Raw genomic sequence first — 17,496 nt, 5'->3', positions numbered from 1 at the left:
GAGCCAGCAGGGCCAAGTAGCAAGAATTGAGCACAACACTGTAAATAATGAAAAGGCGCAAAACATCACATAATGTAGTTTTGGAGAAATTCAGCAAATTGACTTTCAGAAGCAGTTTTCCAGCATGTTCTTCCCAAGTCAGCTGGGATCAAGCGAAGCCACCATGTTCAGGCTTGCTGCAATGGAGTGTACACGCATGAAGGCACATATGTACACACAGAGATAAGGAGGCAATGAGGCAATTCCCCCCCCCCCCACAGCCGGAAACTCAGCAGAAACCAGATCTGTAGAAATGCAAATTTAATAATCCTTTCAGAAAGTTTGGAGCCAGGAAGCTAGAAGCTGATGAGATTAGAAAGACAAAGACCCCCTAAAATCTACATACCCACCATCAGAATACCAAAAGGACACACTGAACCTCTGGTCAAAGTTCATGCAATCTGAACAGGAAACAACCTCAAAAGCCCAAGAAGGTATAAAAACCCACCACTCCCAGCTATGTGTGGTCAGCTTTCTCAGAGCCACATTTCTGTCTGGCTCTGCTCTTCAATAAACTACAACTTTCTTTCTAAAGCAGTCTCCATTTTGTTTATTCCGAGCTTGGACTGGACCCCGATGAAGATTTTTCATTCAACAATCCTTCGGAATAAAGAAGGAAGGTTCAAAATTAGCCCATAAACAAACAAACAAACCTGCTGGAAATATGTTGTTGTCTCCATGGATGCTAGGAGAAGTTGACCCCCCCCAACCTATAGCACTTAGTTTAGCTTTGGCACTAATGAAAACCCAGGAAAGGAAGGGGAGCGAAATCTCGCTGCTGGTAAGGATAGCGTTAACTTCTGCCCTCTCAGAAACAAAATGCCAATGAAATGACTAAAGCATAAAACATACCTGGCTGTCCTGGTTAAATTGATGTCAGTCCTGCATGTCTCCTGCAGCGGTTAACATAAACGTGAGTCTAGATGAACCATCTCCCACAGCAGAGAAAAAGGAGCATGATGACACGGGAATATCTTCTCCTGCTAAGATAGCAAATCAGATATCCAGGACACTATGGGGCCGGCCATTCAGAAGAGCTCATTCAGAGAGTTCGAAGTGAAACGTTGCAACTGTAAAGAGCCTTAACAAGGCAAAAGAGAGAGTTGAAGGTAGAAGTATTGTGTGCACTCACCCTATTGTTATCTCTGGTCAAACAGGTTTGGCAAGGTTACACCAAGATTAGAATAACAGAAATTAGCTCATTGCAGGCGAAGGGCAGCCAGGGCCTTGTCATATAATTAAGTTTATGTTAAAAATGACTGCCCATTGCTGGGAACACTGCAAAGCATCAGGGCAAAGCTGCAGATCCTGTACTGAAATAAGAGTTTGCGTGAACCGAATATTTCATCTAGAAAGAGAGAGGTTGCATTGAGTTCTGAGTTGACAGGCAGAAATTATGCAAGCTGACTTGGTAGTGATGGGGGTGGGGGGTGGGGATATCTTCTGATAGTGAAATAAGATGTATGCAATTACTGGATCAAAGTTGGAATGCTCACGTGTATGCATTGTGGAAAGACAATGGTGTCAGTTCATAGTCACAAAAACAAAACAAAACAGGAGTCTGGTAGCATTTTTCTCACAAATTTTATGAAAAGGCATAAGCTTCTGGGAGCTTATTCTGTGCGTATTTAAGGGGCTGCCACAAAGTAGAGGGAGGGGTCAACTTATTTCCAAAGCACCAAAAGGCAAGGCAAGAAACAATGGATGGAAACTAACCAAGGAGAGAAGCAACCTGGAATTAAGGAGAAACTTCCTTACCATGAGGACAATTAACCGGTGGAACGGCTTGCCTCCAGGAGTTGTGGGTGCTCCATCACTGGAGCCTTTTAAGAAGTGATTGGACAACCACTTGTCTGAAATAGGTTCTCCTGCTTGAGCAGGAGGTTGGGCTAGATCAGTGGTTCTCAACCTGTGGGTCGGGACCCCATTTGGGGTCGAACGACCATTTCACGGGGGTCGCCAAACAACACAGTCCGCCATTTTTTCCCCCTTTTCCTTAGCTGTGCTACTCCCTTTTGTTCTATTGGCTTTCAAAAGAATAGATTCTCTTGAATAGAGTCTAATTCTATTGGCTTTCAAAAGCCAATAGGAATTGTCCAGGCTGTCTCTGCCCTGCTGAGCCTGCCAAAAGTCCCATTCTGCAAACAATGCTGCACCAGTTGAGTAGTCCTCGACTTACGACTGGTTGAGTAGTCCTCGACTTACGACCGGTAGGGGGTCGCGGCATTAAAAAGGTTGAGAACCACTGGGCTAGATTCACTAGAAGACCTCCAAGGTCCCTTCCAGCTCTATTCTATTCGAATATGGCAACTGCAGCATTATGAAGCGATAAATGACAAACTAATAACAAATTGTTTGTCAGAAAAAGTGTAACCAATCGTTTTCTCGTATTTATACCCAGTATAAAAACAGTGGGTTTCAAATATCTGAACAACTGGTTCTCTGCATGGATGCCACTTCCAGAAGTCCGTTCTGAGCCAGGGAACCTCCCAGGCCCAGATCGGCCCACCGGAAGTGGTGTCCACACACTTCTGGTGCGTGGCCTGGGAGGCCTCCCTGGCTCAGACTTCCGGAATTGGCATCCACCCACTTCCGGAGGTCCATTCTGGGCCTTGTGAAAAAGGGCTAGGGCATCAGCCGGTTCACCGAAGTCAACAAAAAATTAGCTGCCGGTTCTACGGAACCGGTGCGAACCGGCTAAATCCCTCACTGTTTATACCCCATTTCACCAAATCTTGATTTAGCTGAAAGACAGCCAAGGGGAAGTTTTAAGCATCCACTTTTTGCTCCCAGATTTGTAATTGCCACAAAATTTCACAAAACAAAGAAAAAGATTATGGAACTGGAACGAAAGGGTTTCACTCTATTCTCTAGTTGTTGTCATCCTCTCAGTGTCAACAGGAAGAGTGACGCTGCAGTTTATTTTCCTTTTTTTTTATTAAAATTTTTTAAAATTTTACAATAAAAACCCCTTCCCCAATCCCTCCCAACCCACCCCAAAACCCTCCCCCATTCTTCCCAGAGCTGAATACAGGCTTAACTAGAACTTAAAAGAAAAAAAGTTTTAAGCCCAAATAAACCTTAAGCAAATATAATTACACTCAATAAACAAGTTGTATAATACTTTAACTCCATTATATATAAAAAACAAAAAGAGGAAAAAAAAGGGAAGATAAAAAAATAAAAAATTAAAGAATAATAATAATTACACTTCTAGATAATATCTTAAACTTTAAATATAAATTATTCGAAAGCTAGATAATATTTTCTTATATCATACTTATATTGTATAAAATTTATCCATCTTTTCCACACCAAGAGATATTTCTCTTGCGCTTGATCTTTCAAGAAAGCCGAAATTTTTGCCATTTCCGCTAAGTAAGAAACTTTAAAAAACCATTCTTGCAAAGTAGGCAAAGATTCCTTCTTCCAATATTGCCCTGTTAACAACCTGCCCTATTAACAACCTATTTTCCTTTTTTAAAAATCTCCTCAGGGCAGAGGGAAACCTTTAAAGGACAGCCAACTTCAAAAGATTTCTACTTGAAAGGAGATTTTGGCAAAGACTGTATGTTGACTTGGAGGAGATAAAGATGGACCCTGTCTGTGGCAGGACTGTTCTTATTGCAAAGACTCCCATAATACAAAATGAGATATTTCCATTCTTGTGGCAGACCTGGCTATCTTCATCTGCACAAGAAATAAGCAATAACCACAGGTGTCTATGTTGCACATAAAAACAGGCAGAGCTTCAATTGCATCATCAGGACCGTCATCTTGACTTTTTTTGACCACACTGTAGACACCTCCCCCCCCCCAAAGAGCAGACCTATTAATGTTTGGGAGGGAGACAACACGCAATACTGAACAAATAAAGGCGAATATATATGTCCCAGGATAATCTTGCAGGATTCTATCTGGGTCAGTCATCGGAACCAGGGGTTCTGCCTTCCGAGCTTTTGGACTCATGCTGGAGACCATCTTGAGGAACTTCTCTCTGATCGAGAAATTGTAGATTGCTTCATGTAGTTCTTAAGGCTGTAGGTCAGTCTGGGAAGCTGAACATGGAACGACATTTCCATATTGTGATTAAGAAAACTGTGCTTGCAATCATCAAACTCTGAGCTTGATTCAAAGGTTTATCTTTAATTGATGTCCTCATATCAGTAGAACTGATCTTTTTAAAAAGATTGCATTTTTTTTTTAGCTGATCAGGATTTAGACCAGCCGTTCTCAACCTATGGGTCGCGACCCCATTTGGGGTCGAACGACCATTTTACGGGGGTCGCCAAACAACACGATCTGCCATTTCCCCCCCAGGGAGCGCCACCGCGCATGCGCACCGCGCATGGGGGCACCACGCATAGGGGCGCCACGCATGGGGGCGCCACGCATGCGCACCGTGCATGGGGGCAGCGCCGCGCATGGGGCGCCACGCATACACGGCGCGTCCATGTGACAGGGGTCGCCGTCACACAGACGTTGAGAAACGCTGATTTAGACAATAAAGAGGTGACATTTTGCCTTAGGACTTGCAGTTTCTAAATTAGGCAAATGAAGATGGTGTTATAATAACACTGTGTTTTTTTATATATATATAATAATTCCTTTATTCCAACTGTATTTTACAAGAGCTACAGATCAGCCCAGTCTGAACTGGATTGGCATCATTTACGCAGGCAGTACATTATTCTCAATTAGAAAAGTACAACCATCAGACAAACATTATTGTATTGGTTTCAGAGCTTTGAGATATTAATGTCTTTTTTGTTGAAGTCCACAAGTCTTAAAGTTGCCAAGTTTGAAGACCCCTGGTATAAGACTAACTGTATTGGCCCATGCACGTGGGAGTGAGTGGTGACATTGAAGGTATCCTGTTTCCTTCTTTGATAGAAGGAGTTTGTGTATCAGCATGTGTACACAAAAACTTTGATTTCAGACTTTAATGGTGGCTGGAGCTATTGATTTCTCCACCTATATTTTATTTTGTTTATCCCTGCCATTTTGAAGCATAGGACATCTTCTGTGTTGATGTAACATTTCAGGAAAGTGTTGTAATATAAGATGTCCAGGAACAGAACCCAGCAACCTACAGTATTAGCAACCTGCTTCAGATTTGAATTTTGTTTGAGCATCAGGCAGCTTGAGTTTGTCTACCTGAATTTTATCCATGATTCAGTGCCTCCTGGCTTACGAACAGAATCCACAGGAGTGTGGTTTTTTTTCTTTCTTTCATTTAATGACTCCAACCTTGTAAGAATAAGAAGCTAAGAAATTGTGGCTTGCTAAAGCCCTTCATTAACTAAAGTTCCATCAGTGGCTCACAAAATTATAATAAAAATTCAAAAACAAACCCCAACTTTACAAAATGCTGTTAAAAGCATACCATGAATTGGAATGCCACAAGATTTTAGAGACTTTCAGGAAGCAGAGATGAGAGAATAGAAACTGCAATGCTAGACTTGTGTTAAAAGCCAGTAGCATGTTTTCAAAAGCCTGGGAAAATAAAAGAAAGGTGGGTTGTGGAGAACTGGCTCTGTTTTCAAATGCTGAGAAAACACTAAATGCCAGACAGTTGTCTCTACAAAGATCATTTCATAGTAAATGTATAGTGCCCCAGAGGGAATAAAGTCTTTCTTTTGATTCCATGACAACACCTTTCAATGTAAGTTTTTGATTATCAACTGTCCTGACCTTTCTTTGTTTTCCAGAGCTTTGTGACTTTTCTTTCTTTCTTTCTTTCTTTCTTTCTTTCTTTCTTTCTTTCTTTCTTTCTTTCTTTCTTTCTTTCTTTCTTTCTTTCTTTCTTGTTCTGGGAAACATGGTGTTGATTGCGTATGTCTGAGTCACCTAACATAGGTGGAAATGGTTATAAAAGAGCCGATTGGCTCATAGTGAATCAGCTAAAGAACTGAGTATTTATTAGTCACAAATTGCTGCCACTTGAAGATGTTTGTGCCTAGGCAAATCAGAAGCCTGTGTAAATAATAGCTCCTTGGTTGTTTGCTTTCTTCTATTTTTATGCAACAGAACATGCCATTTCAGTGTCTCATATTGTCATCTGTATTCAGCAAGTTGCAACTTGATTGAGTCACTGTCAAGAATGTCATTGTGGATTTGCATGTGGGCCACACATTGTTGGGCTAAATAGAAGCAAAGCAGGAGGGTGAACTTCCCAGCAACAGAGAAACAAGGCTGAACTTTCCTAAAAGTGGCTTTGGACAGCGTTTAAATCTAGCCACAACAGCAGTAGCACTTAGACTTATGTATTGCTTCACAGTATATAAGTATTTATAGCCCTCTCTAAGCAGTTTACAGAGTCAGTCTATTTGCCCCCCCAACAATCTGGGTCCTCATTTTACCAACCTCGGAAGGATGGAAGGCTGAGTCAATCTTGAGCTGGTCAGGATCGAACTCCTGGCATTGGGCAGAGTTTGCAATAGCACTGAGACTTATATACCACTTCACAGTGCTTTATAGTCCTCTCTAAATAGTTTAAAGAGTCAGCCTATTGCCCCCAACAATCTGGGTCCTCATTTTACTGACCTCAGAAGGAAGGAAGGCTGAGTCAATCTTAAACCGGCCAGGATCGAATTCCTGGCTGTGGGCAGAGTCAGCCTGCAATTTTTCATTCTAACCACTGTGCCACCACAGCCCCTACATCCACAAAGAGGGAAAAGGTGGAACAGTGTCTGCACAATGTCTTCTGATTGGTAGCATCAGTAGCAAAATTGCTTTTTCCTCAGATGTAGATTTTTACTAAGTCTGTAGAAAAGATAGGAATGCGAGAAAATATAATGTATTGTAAATCTGATTTAGAGAAAACGTGAACGAATTCAACTAAGGAATTTTTTTTGCATGAATAATATGGAGTTGATGGTTGATTGCTGAATGCTGTCAGGATGATGGGTGATGGGATTAAAGCATGTCTGCAAGTAAGCGGATTGCTTAGTGAAAATGGTTTAGCATTGAACAGAGAGCAAGAGGAGATTGTGTGCAATTCCTGTGGTTGATTATTGCATAGATAAATTCCATGAATAATATTTTTAATGGGCCTAGAGGTATGCTAGTTATGGGCATTAATGTATCTACAATTGTATGCACTCTGTTCTTGGCTGAGATCCCAAATGAAGCACAGCAAATGTAAAATAGATTGTATGGGACAAAATGTCCCAAAGTAGATGAATTGGTGTACCTTGGTAGAAAAATAGGATAACAGATGGAGAAATGTTAATGAGGGGAGAAATGTAGAAGGTAGCATGGGAGCTGTTATGACAAATGGATACTTTTTGGAAGAAGCCAAAATGGCTGCATAAAAAGAGCACACTTCTGTCCATTTAGTTATATGAGAGCCAATTTGGTGTCGTGATAGTATAACTTCCATTCCAACTGGCAGAGATTTGATAGAGCAAGCGGTTAGAACATAGAATAACAGAACTGGAAGGCACCTCAGAGGTCTTCTAGTCCAACCTCCTGTTCGAGCAGGAAACCCTGTATCATTTCAGACAAATGGTTGTCCAGTCTCTTTTTGAGAGCCTCCAGTGATGGAGCACCCGCAACTTCTGAAGGCAAGCTGTTCCATTGGTTGATTGCTCTCACCACTAGGAAATTTCTCCTTAGTTTTACGTTTCTTCTTCCTTGGTTAGTTTCCAACCATTGCTTCTTGTCTTGCCTACTGGCACTTTGGAAAATAGTTTGACCCCCTTGTCTTTGTAGGACCCCCTCAAATATTGGAACAGTGCTATTGTGTTTCCCCCAGCCCTTCTTTTCATTAGACTAGACCAGGGGTGGGCAACCTTGGTTCTTTTATGACTCGTGGACTTCAACTCCCAGAATTCCTGAGCCAGCATGGCTCAGCTTGGAAACCTCTCCCTTTCCCCTCAGCATGGCCGGCTCGGGAATTCTGGGAGTTGAAGTCCACGAGTCATAAAGCGGCCTAGGCCTAGGCCAGAAGTAGGCAACCTTGGTTCTTTCATGACTCGTGGACTTCAACTCCCAGAATTCCTGAGCCAGCCATGCTGAGGGGAAATGGAGAGGTTTCCATGCTGAGCCAGGCTGGCTCAGGAATTCTGGGAGTTGAAGTCCACGAGTCATAAAAGAGCCAAGGTGGCCTACCCCTGGACTAGACATACCCAATTCCTGTAACCGTTCTTCACCTTTTATGGCTGAACCACAGAGTTCCACCAGTTATATAAATAATCCACTGAGGTCACATGACTGATCCTAATTTAGAACTATTTTCATCTTATTCATTATATTTTACCAAAGCAGCTGTGGTAACGGTTTCTTGTTGTTTGCATAAAATTTCAAGCTTACTTGGGATTGCAAAAGTCTTTAGGATTTTTCCCTCAAGACCTGTCAACAACATGAGGCCCTTTCAGGATTTTTCCTTGTTGTTCTTTATTCCCTCAGTCCCTGGAATTCTTGGGTCATGTCACAAGGATTGTTTCTGCAATGGAAGACAGATGCTTTTCGCTTTCTTCAACACTTTCCTCTGGAAGCCAGCAGGAGAATTTCAAGTGAAATCCACTGTAAAAAGTGAAATCTGTAAACGTTACATATTTACAAAAATGAATACATTATTTTTCCTCTCTGCGTTGCTGCTCTTTTCCTACTCTTTGGTTCCAGTCCATAATGGTAGCTTATTCAATACCAATTTCTGTTCTTTTTCTTACAGAATAGAATACAAAATAACAGAGTTGGAAGGGACCTTGGCGGTCATCTAGTCCAACCCCCCGCTCAGGCAGGAAGCCCTATACCAGTTGAGAGAAATAGTTGTCGAATCTCTTCTCAAAAACATCCAGTGTTGGAGCATTCACAACTTCTGGAGGCAGGTTGTTCCACTGGTTGATTGTTCTCATTGTCAGGAAATTTCTCCTTAGTTCCAGGTTACTTTTCTCCTTTTCTTCTTAAGCATTAATAAGCCAGCTACAGAAGCATTTTGTCATTGGGGGTCATGCCCAGGCTCTGGATTTCTCCAAATCAAGAGAGAGAAAGAGAGAGTGTAAGCTGGATAGGAACAATTAAAGCCAACAGATTTCCTAAGCACAGTTCACCAATGGTGTCCCTCAGCTCTTCCCTTGTGTACCTAACAAGACATTCAGACTCAATAAAGGTTGAAGAAATGTTCAGTGAAAGAGTTAAGAGCATGATAACCGGGGAGGAAACTTTCCTGTGGTGCCCTAAACACTTGCTTATTTAGCCTAATGATTAATCCAGGGCTGAGTCTGGATTAAAATATATAGAGTTTATATCTATAACAAGTGAACAATGTCAAAAGTCAGGAAAAACTTTTTTTTAATCCTGTTTTTTTTAAAGAAAAAGCAAAAGTATATGTTATACTGTGTTGATATATGTATTTTATATTTTACAATATTAATATTGGAAACTATACGAGTGATGTGATGGAAGAGTGGCTGGGTGACCTAGTGGTGAAGACACTTGCCTCCCACTCGGAAGGTTGAGAGTTCAGTTCTAGATAGTGGCAAATATTTAGGGCGCAAAGAAAAAGTATCTGCTGTGAAGTTCACGTAGGAGTCAGGAAGAGCATCTGGCCACTAAATGCTCAGCTCTGTCCAGTCGCCCTGACTCTACTCCAAATTAAGGGATTATAGCAGTGGTGGCGAACCTTTTAGAGACCGAGTGTCCAAACTGCAACCCAAAACCCACTTATGCATCGTTGGGTGCCGGGTGGGTGTGGCCCATTGGCTGGGTGTGGCCAATTGGGTGGGCGTGGCCCATTGGCTGGATGTGGCTGCAGTGGTAATGGCAGACTGGGTGGGACTAAAAAGTTCAATCAACCAACTTTGCAAGATCTTTTTTTTCCCACGAGAGCTTGAAATTGACTGATTGATTGAACCTTTTTTTTTTTTTTGCACACGGCGGTGGAGGCCTAAAGTGAAAAGGTTTTATAAAACCCAGCTGAAGGCCTAAGACTGGAGCGACGGTGCGCATGACCACAGAGAGGGCTCTGAGTGCCACCTCTGGCACCCGTACCATAGGTTCGCCACCAGTGGATTATAGGGTCATAAAAAGGGAATTTAATATTGGAAACTTATATGAATTCTCTCCAGTTAACTCTGTCCATCCCACCAGGTTGCCCAGGGTGGGTCTGCTCCAGGTGCCATCTTTGTCGACTTTGAGGTCTGCCTTCCTTTATTGCTGAAGATGTCATCTGAAAGGAGTCCTCACACTGAGGTTTGCATGGCTCAGTAACCTAATTTGGAGCTGCAGAAAACCTGATTTTCCACCCATATATTGGATCAGGACACCATATTGTTTCAAACTGTTTCCAGGAGGTCTTGTAAATCTTGTACCTCCTCGTGCTTTGCCTATCCTCATTGTGCCCTTTCTATGTTCTCCTTCTGGGAAACTTTATGTAGCATCATATTGCAATCCTTCTCTAAATAGATCAGTCAGTCTCTTCTGGCGTGTCTCTCTTCTTCGGAACCCTTAATGGGTGCCAATCTTATGATCTGATTATGATGATTATAAGCAACAAAGATGATTAGGGGAATTGGAGGTAAAAACATATGAGGAACGGTTGTAGGAATTGGGTATGTCTAGTCTAATGAAATGGAGGATCAGCAGTGAGATGATAGCAGTATTCCAATATTTGAGGGGCTCCCACAAAGAAGAGGGAGGGGCCAAGCTATTTTTCCAAAGCACCTGAAGGCAGGACAAGAAGCAATGCATGGAAACTAATCAAGGAGAGAAGCAACCTAGAACTAAAGAGAAATTTCCTGACAATAAGCAGCAATTAACCAGTGGGACGGCTTGTATCCAGAAGTTGTAGATGCTCCATCACTGGAGGTTTTTAAGAAGAGACTGGACAGCCATTTGTCTGAAATGCTATAGGGTTTCCTGCCTGAGCAGGGGGTTGGACTAGAAGATCTTTCTTCCAACTCTATTATTCTGTTATTCTGTTATTATCTTTTGCATGTGAACGCATTCAAAGCAGTAAATGCTACACTGCTTCAATAGTTCCATTGTTTTACAAACATGCCAATGCACATCTTCGTGTTTTATAGACACACAAATACACATATTCATTCTCAAAAACTTACATATGAAAAGCAACTGTAATGCACCAGGCGGTATATTTTCAAAAGGGGATGGGGAGGTTTAATTAAAGGTTAATTACCATCCTGCAGATATAGAGCGTCTGACACCCAAGCTAAGCGCTTAATTTTGCTAATAAAAAAAGTTCCTGTTCTGTTGTCATAACATTCTAAAAACTGAGATCTGTGTTTGTTATTGTTCCAGTTCATTGTGCTGATTCTATAATTTTCATTACAAAAATGCGGTAATATCTCAATCCATTTTTAATAAAGTGTTCACTCTTGTGGCATTACAGAAGCATGAGAATAAGAATAAGAATAGGAAGAGGAAGAGGAAGAAGAAGAGGAAGAGGAAGAAGAAGAAGAAGAAGAAGAAGAAGAAGAAGAAGAAGAAGAAGAAGAAGAAGAAGAAGAAGAAGAAGAAGAAGAAGAAGAAGAAGAAGAAGAAGAAGAAGAAGAAGAAGAAGAAGAAGAAGAAAAGACAATACTATCAATTTCTCAAAGTGCAAATGAGGGATCTAAATTTATCTATCAACTATTGCCGGTCCCAGTTATGACTGTTAAGCAAGGACGGCCTCTAATGTAACATGAGCAAGCCCCACCTCAACTACTATGTGCCCAGCCAGTCTGCCCAAGGAAATAACCTTATTTGGCTGAATTCACGTGTGGCTTTATCATCAGTCAGAAAATCGGCTGGGACATTATCTTATCAACCTTCCAAATCATACAGAGAATGTAAGATTCTCAGGCACACATTAATAGATCTTCGTGCTAAATAGGGGAACATCTTTTCAAGCTGAAATTACCCATTTGACAGAGAAAGCTAGACAAAAAAAAAAATAAGGAAAAAGTGAGGTGATGCCAATACTATGTTATGTGGTCAGGAGAGAGGAGACTCAATTCACTTTAATTTGGGGGAGGGGGTGTTGTCCTGCATTCCCCCATCTAGAAGAGACTTTAAAGCAGGGGTCCCCAACCTTTTGGGTACCAGGGACCGCTTCCGTGGAGAAAGGTTTTTCCACGGACCAGAGAGTGCGTGGTTTTGTGTGCTGCCTGCATCCCGCGGATGAGGTTTTGTTTGTGCGGACCGGTTGCTGGCATGCTGTGGCCCGGTACCGATCCATGGACCAGGAGTTGGGGACCCCTGCTTTAAAGTCATGTCCAATATAGCCCTAAAAGCTCAGGCCTAGGTGGGGCCCTGATTAGAAGAGACTTAAACCACATCTACCAGACTTCATTTGTAAGGGGTTATCTTGTTCTTAGTGGCATTGTCTGATGAATGTTTATTTTGATTTGATTGCGGTTTTGTTTGTTTCTTCATTGTGAACCGTCAGGAATCTTGAAGATAAATAAATATATATTTGTATTTATGATGAAGGATAATACTAAAGCAAACATTCTAATGTATGTTTTCAATCTTTAATTTACTGCCATCTGAAAGAACATATTTGGTTGCAGTGATTAACCATCCCTCTCTCTCTGCCGTGAAACCTCTTTAATACCATTCCATCTTAGTCTGGATCAGTATTGTAAAGGGCTAGGAGACTGACAGTGCACAGCAAGGGGGGGGAGCTTTTACTGGGGATGGGGTCCTAGGTGCTCTTTGAGCTTAGTTGCTTCCTTGCAGATGTTTTGTGTTACCCAGACTAGGTTAAAAACATCATCAGTCCTGATGATGTTACCTAGTTTCTGTATGAAACATCTGCAAGAACACAACCAAGTTCAGAGAGTTCCAAGGAGCCCTCATTTCAACCCTTATTAGTCTTTTATTGGCCAAAATCCATGTTTAAGATCTGGGGAACTGAAGGTCTCAAAGCAATTCCTTTCACGTGGTAATAAAATTATGCCCAATGCTTTGACTCACCTTTGCAGAAGGTCAAACCAGGGTTGTTTCAAAGAAGTCAGATAGAATCCGGAATGATCCCATTTTTATATTTTGATGATCCACAAAATTCACTAATTGGATAGTGAGGCTTTGTATATTGTCCCGTGTAAAATAAAGGAAGATGTAATATCACGACTTGGGATAAGTCTTGAATAATCCATCAGACCAACTTGGCAACATCCCCTTTCCTCTCCTGACTCACATTAACTTGACAGTGTTAGCGGCAGGACTTTTGATTAGATCTTGATTAGTCCTCAGAACAGGATAGGAAAGAAAGGGAAGCGGTGAGGAAAAATGACATCCCACCCGTCATTATATCACTGGCCATCATTTACCTAAGGCCTATCATCTGCCTGAGGATGTCAGCACATAAATCATTTCACTGCAGTCTTATCAGACCCCAACGGTGCTAAGTTGTTCTTACTAACAAAGCCAATAGGGAGGGATGGTGAAACACAGCCTTAAACCACATCCTTTCCTAGCTGTGTTGCTTTAATTTATTTGGGAAATTAAAGCAATTCTAGGTGGCTTACAAGCAATAAAAACTCAGTTTAGAAAATAAAAAACAAAAAACAATACCTCCCCCTCATTTGACAACACACAGTCAAATAAGCCATTTGATGGGCTCCAGTCTGGGTTCCCCAGGCCCACTGGCAAAACCAATTCTTCAGGGCCTCATGAAAGAGTGTCCAAATGGGGGCTAGTCTAATGGATGACATTCCAAAGGGAGGGACCCAGTAATATCCATGTGTGGTGGGTAAAATGGCTAGTGCAATTATTATTATTATTTTTTATTGAAATTTTTATAAAGTTTTTACAATAAAATCCCTCCCCACCAGCCTCCCTCCACCCCCCCATAACCCTCCCCCCCTTCCCAGAGCTGAATACAGAGCTAAAAACAGGAAAAGAAAAAGCATAAAAATTAAATAAACATCAATCTAAATACATAAATTCTAAAAAAAAAGCTAGTGCAATTATTAACAGCCTGCTTCTCTGTTTATTTTACTAACTGATGAAATTTACAGATTTGGAATTAGACAATGTTACATCTAATTCCCTGGGTTCTCTATAATTGATGAATTCTGCTTTCAAGCCATAGTAATGTGGAATAATGAACAATCATTAGAATAATGGTGTGTCTGCATAATTACTGGAATAGTGCTGTGTTAGTAGTATGTGACTTAACCTAATGTGCATTGCACTTGGATACAATGTATGTAGCAAACTCTCCATTGTATACCCGTGAGAAACAAACCTAATGTATTACAATGTGTATTCCTTTGTTCCTGAGAAAAAAAAGGAAAGTATAAAACTGAAGTTTGAACTCGCCCTCGGGGTTCAGAATTGCTTGTTGCTATTGCTTCTGAACCTGCGCAATAAATCTCTCTGCTAAAATTCTCTGGAATTTGTAAGAGTCCTTTCGTTTTCCACAAGAATAGCTCTTTCCCTAGCAAGCTGAAGCCATCAGCTTTGGAATATAGCATTCTGGGTACTGTTTTTCCCTATTTCCTCTTCTCCTCTAATTAAAAAAAATAAAGGAGTGAAGAGAGAAAGCCATTGTATGAATACTGTAAACGCAAGATCAATAAACTGACCCTATTTGCTCATAGCCAAAGACAAGAAATTCTTAGTCTTTTCCAAATTGATTCCAGGCTTTACAACACCCATTATCCTCAGCCAATGTGATCAAGGGCCATGCCATCTTAGAGGTGGTGTCTGTGGTAATCCAATAGATTAGAGAGAATAGGTTTCAGGAAGTTGCTATGACTCATGGGAAGCTATCGCAAGCACAACCTGTATTGCTTAGCACAGATGTAAATTATTCATGTCCATGCCTCTTGTCTCCCCTTGAGTCATAGTCTCACGTCACGTTTGCTTTTTGATCACCCATCTGAATTAATCACAGGTATTTTATGCATATTTTTGGCTCTGTAATGGGCCGGGACTGACAAAATCTTAACTTTCAGATCTCCTTTTGCAATGCTCCTTGGCCATTAGGAGGTTTAAAATGTAAATTATTGAGTTAAATTGTTAAACTGGGATCGTGTTACTGTCACATGAGAGTGGTATGGAAATACAGAACTGATTCGCCTTTAGGCATATGACTTTGGTGGCTGGCCTGGAGGTTCACCTTATCCAATGATTCTGAAGTTTACTTTCTCTGAACTTCTAGATCACCTTCAGAAGAAGCCCTGGAGAAAAAAAAAAAAAAAAAGAATAATTACCTTACTGAATGAAAAACTTTATTAAAGACCAATCCAATGTAAGCTTCTTTTAAAAAAAATAAATGGCCAACCTGTATTTTATCCATATAGTTTAACCACGGATCCATAATAAGGATTCCAAAGAAATAAGAACTGACAGCATGCAACTTGTGAATGCCTTACTCTCATTAGTTCTGGTCAATACTTTTGGTTAATATACACATCATTGAAACCTCCGTACTGATAGTTCTTGATTTACAACAGTTTGTTTAACAAGTTATGAGGTCTCAGAAAAGTATTTTACAAGCTATACTCAACATTTATGACCATCACAACAGCCCCCTCCACAGTCATGTGATCATAATTCAGGTGCTTGGCAACTAAACCACATTTACAACCAGTTGTAGCATCACTGGAGGATTTTAACTCCGTCACTGGAGGCTTTTAAGAAGAGATTGGACAGCCACTAGTCTGGCATAGTATAGGCTTGAGCAGGGGTTGGACTAGATGACTTTCAAGGTCCCTTCCAAGTCTGTTATTCTGTTGCTCTGTTATCTCAGCATCCTGAGGTCAAGTGATTGTGATTTGTTACCTTTTTTTGCCAGTTTTGGGCAAAAAAAATTAAATTTTGAAAGCTGGATTTGTTGAACAACCGTGTGGTTTGCTTAACAAGCACAGTGATTCACTGTATGACTATGGTACAAATGATTGTAAAATCTGCTCACGCGATGACTCGAATTACGATCACACTAAATTACAATGGAAATTCCAGTCCTCAATGTGCTTATAAGTTGAGGATTACTGTATTCAAGCGTATAGGGAATATATTTGATCGTTTTAAAATTACTGTATGATTAATTCAGTCAAAATTGAAATTATCCAGTTATACAAAATTATTTTATATGTAATGGACACTTAAATGTCTTCTCAGGAAGAAGTTAAGATATTCAACTAATGCAAGGGTCTTCAAACTTGGCAACTTTAAGACTTGTGGATTTCAATTCCCAGAATTCCTCAGCCAGCCCTGGCTGGCTGAGGAATTCTGGGAGTTGAAGTCCACAAGTCTTAAAGTTGCCAAGTTGGAAGACCCCTGTCACTTTATTATTTTTACATAACATAAAAGATGATGTATTTTTCTTCCTTAACGCCTCATTTAATTGTTTGGAAGACTTATTAATTCTTGTGGATAGCTATCTTCTTTTGTTCAAGCGTGAAAGCCAACAAGTGGAGAAAAGAAATGGATACTGCCTTGTTCATATGATTGTGAAATAATATAGTGACAACAACAATACAGGGATAAGGATAGTCAGCCTTCATTAGTTACAAAGCTGTCTGAGAAAGAATCTCTAGTTCTATGTTTGAACAAGCTTTCTGTCACTGGAAGCATCCACTGGAGAACTGTTGAGGAATTTGACCTGTTTAAGCTATTTTTTTCTTATGTTTAATTTTCCATTTTTTTCCTGCCAGGGAAACTGGCTTAAATTTAAACAAATAAATGTATGCTATATTATGAACACGTGAGTAAGACTAATTTAATAGGCTGTAAATGGGGGATATCTGTGTAAACTCATCCTTTATTTATTGTTTTTTATTCCTCCTTGAACAAATAATAAACTTAAGCACAATAAATAAAAATAATATTAGGTTTCAATTATTTCATTTTCTGCAATAACTATGATTTATTTATTGTACAACAAACAGCCCAGCTTGATTGCTGGAAAAGAATCCATAAAAAAGATAGCAGACTTGCTGAAATCATTTGTCTACATAAGCCTATAAATCGTTGGACATAAAAATATATGGATTCAAATTGTCTCCAACTAACCACTAACAAATCAGGACTTGGAAAATAGTTCAGAAGAGAGAAATCAAGATTAAAAGAACAGAGATATTTACCTGGTGTATCAAAAGCTCCCTGGAATATGCCAGAGACTTCTTATTGGATCAGTCTAGCTTTATCTAACCTAACCTAACTTTATCTTACCTTTATAGTGATACATTTACATTACCTTTATGACCACTGAGGTCCTCAGAGGGTTTATCAAGAACATCTCAATGCCATCTCAGTCTAGTATGATCGCTGGTCAAGAATGATCTTCTGAAATTCAGGAGGCAATTACTGTAGTAGAGGTCTTCAAACTTGACCCTTTTATGACTTGTGGACTTCAACTTCCAGAATTCCTCAGCCAGTCTGCCTGACTGAGGAATTCTGAGAGTTGAAGTCTACAAGTCATAAAAGAGCCAAGTTTGAAGACGCCTGTACTATAGCATCTTTTAAATCTGTTTAAATCTGTTAAAAACTGATTAA

General features: G+C 40.4%; 1 protein-coding gene across 5 annotated transcripts in view; it reads right to left on the bottom strand.

Moving 5' to 3' along the window:
- LNX1 (ligand of numb-protein X 1) overlaps nucleotides 1–13,641 on the bottom strand; it is a 153,750-nt gene extending 140,109 nt beyond the window's left edge. For 2 of the 5 annotated variants that reach the window (XM_039362903.1, XM_039362901.1), the window contains exons 1-3: nucleotides 12,964–13,635; nucleotides 8,356–8,568; nucleotides 892–1,120 (exon numbers count right to left, since the gene is read on the bottom strand). The gene's annotated coding sequence lies outside the window, so the exon portion shown is untranslated. Of the gene's footprint in view, nucleotides 1–891; nucleotides 1,140–8,355; nucleotides 8,569–12,963 lie in introns of those variants that run through there. The other 3 variants (XM_039362907.1, XM_039362906.1, XM_039362902.1) reach the window with 3 other exon arrangements.
- Between the last annotated feature and the right edge of the window lie 3,855 nt (nucleotides 13,642–17,496).

Source organism: Crotalus tigris, unplaced genomic scaffold (assembly GCF_016545835.1).
Source record: "Crotalus tigris isolate CLP2741 ecotype Arizona unplaced genomic scaffold, ASM1654583v1 scf7180000019483.1746242, whole genome shotgun sequence".
Taxonomy (NCBI): domain Eukaryota; kingdom Metazoa; phylum Chordata; class Lepidosauria; order Squamata; family Viperidae; genus Crotalus; species Crotalus tigris.
This window is presented reverse-complemented; position numbering and strand designations above follow the sequence as displayed.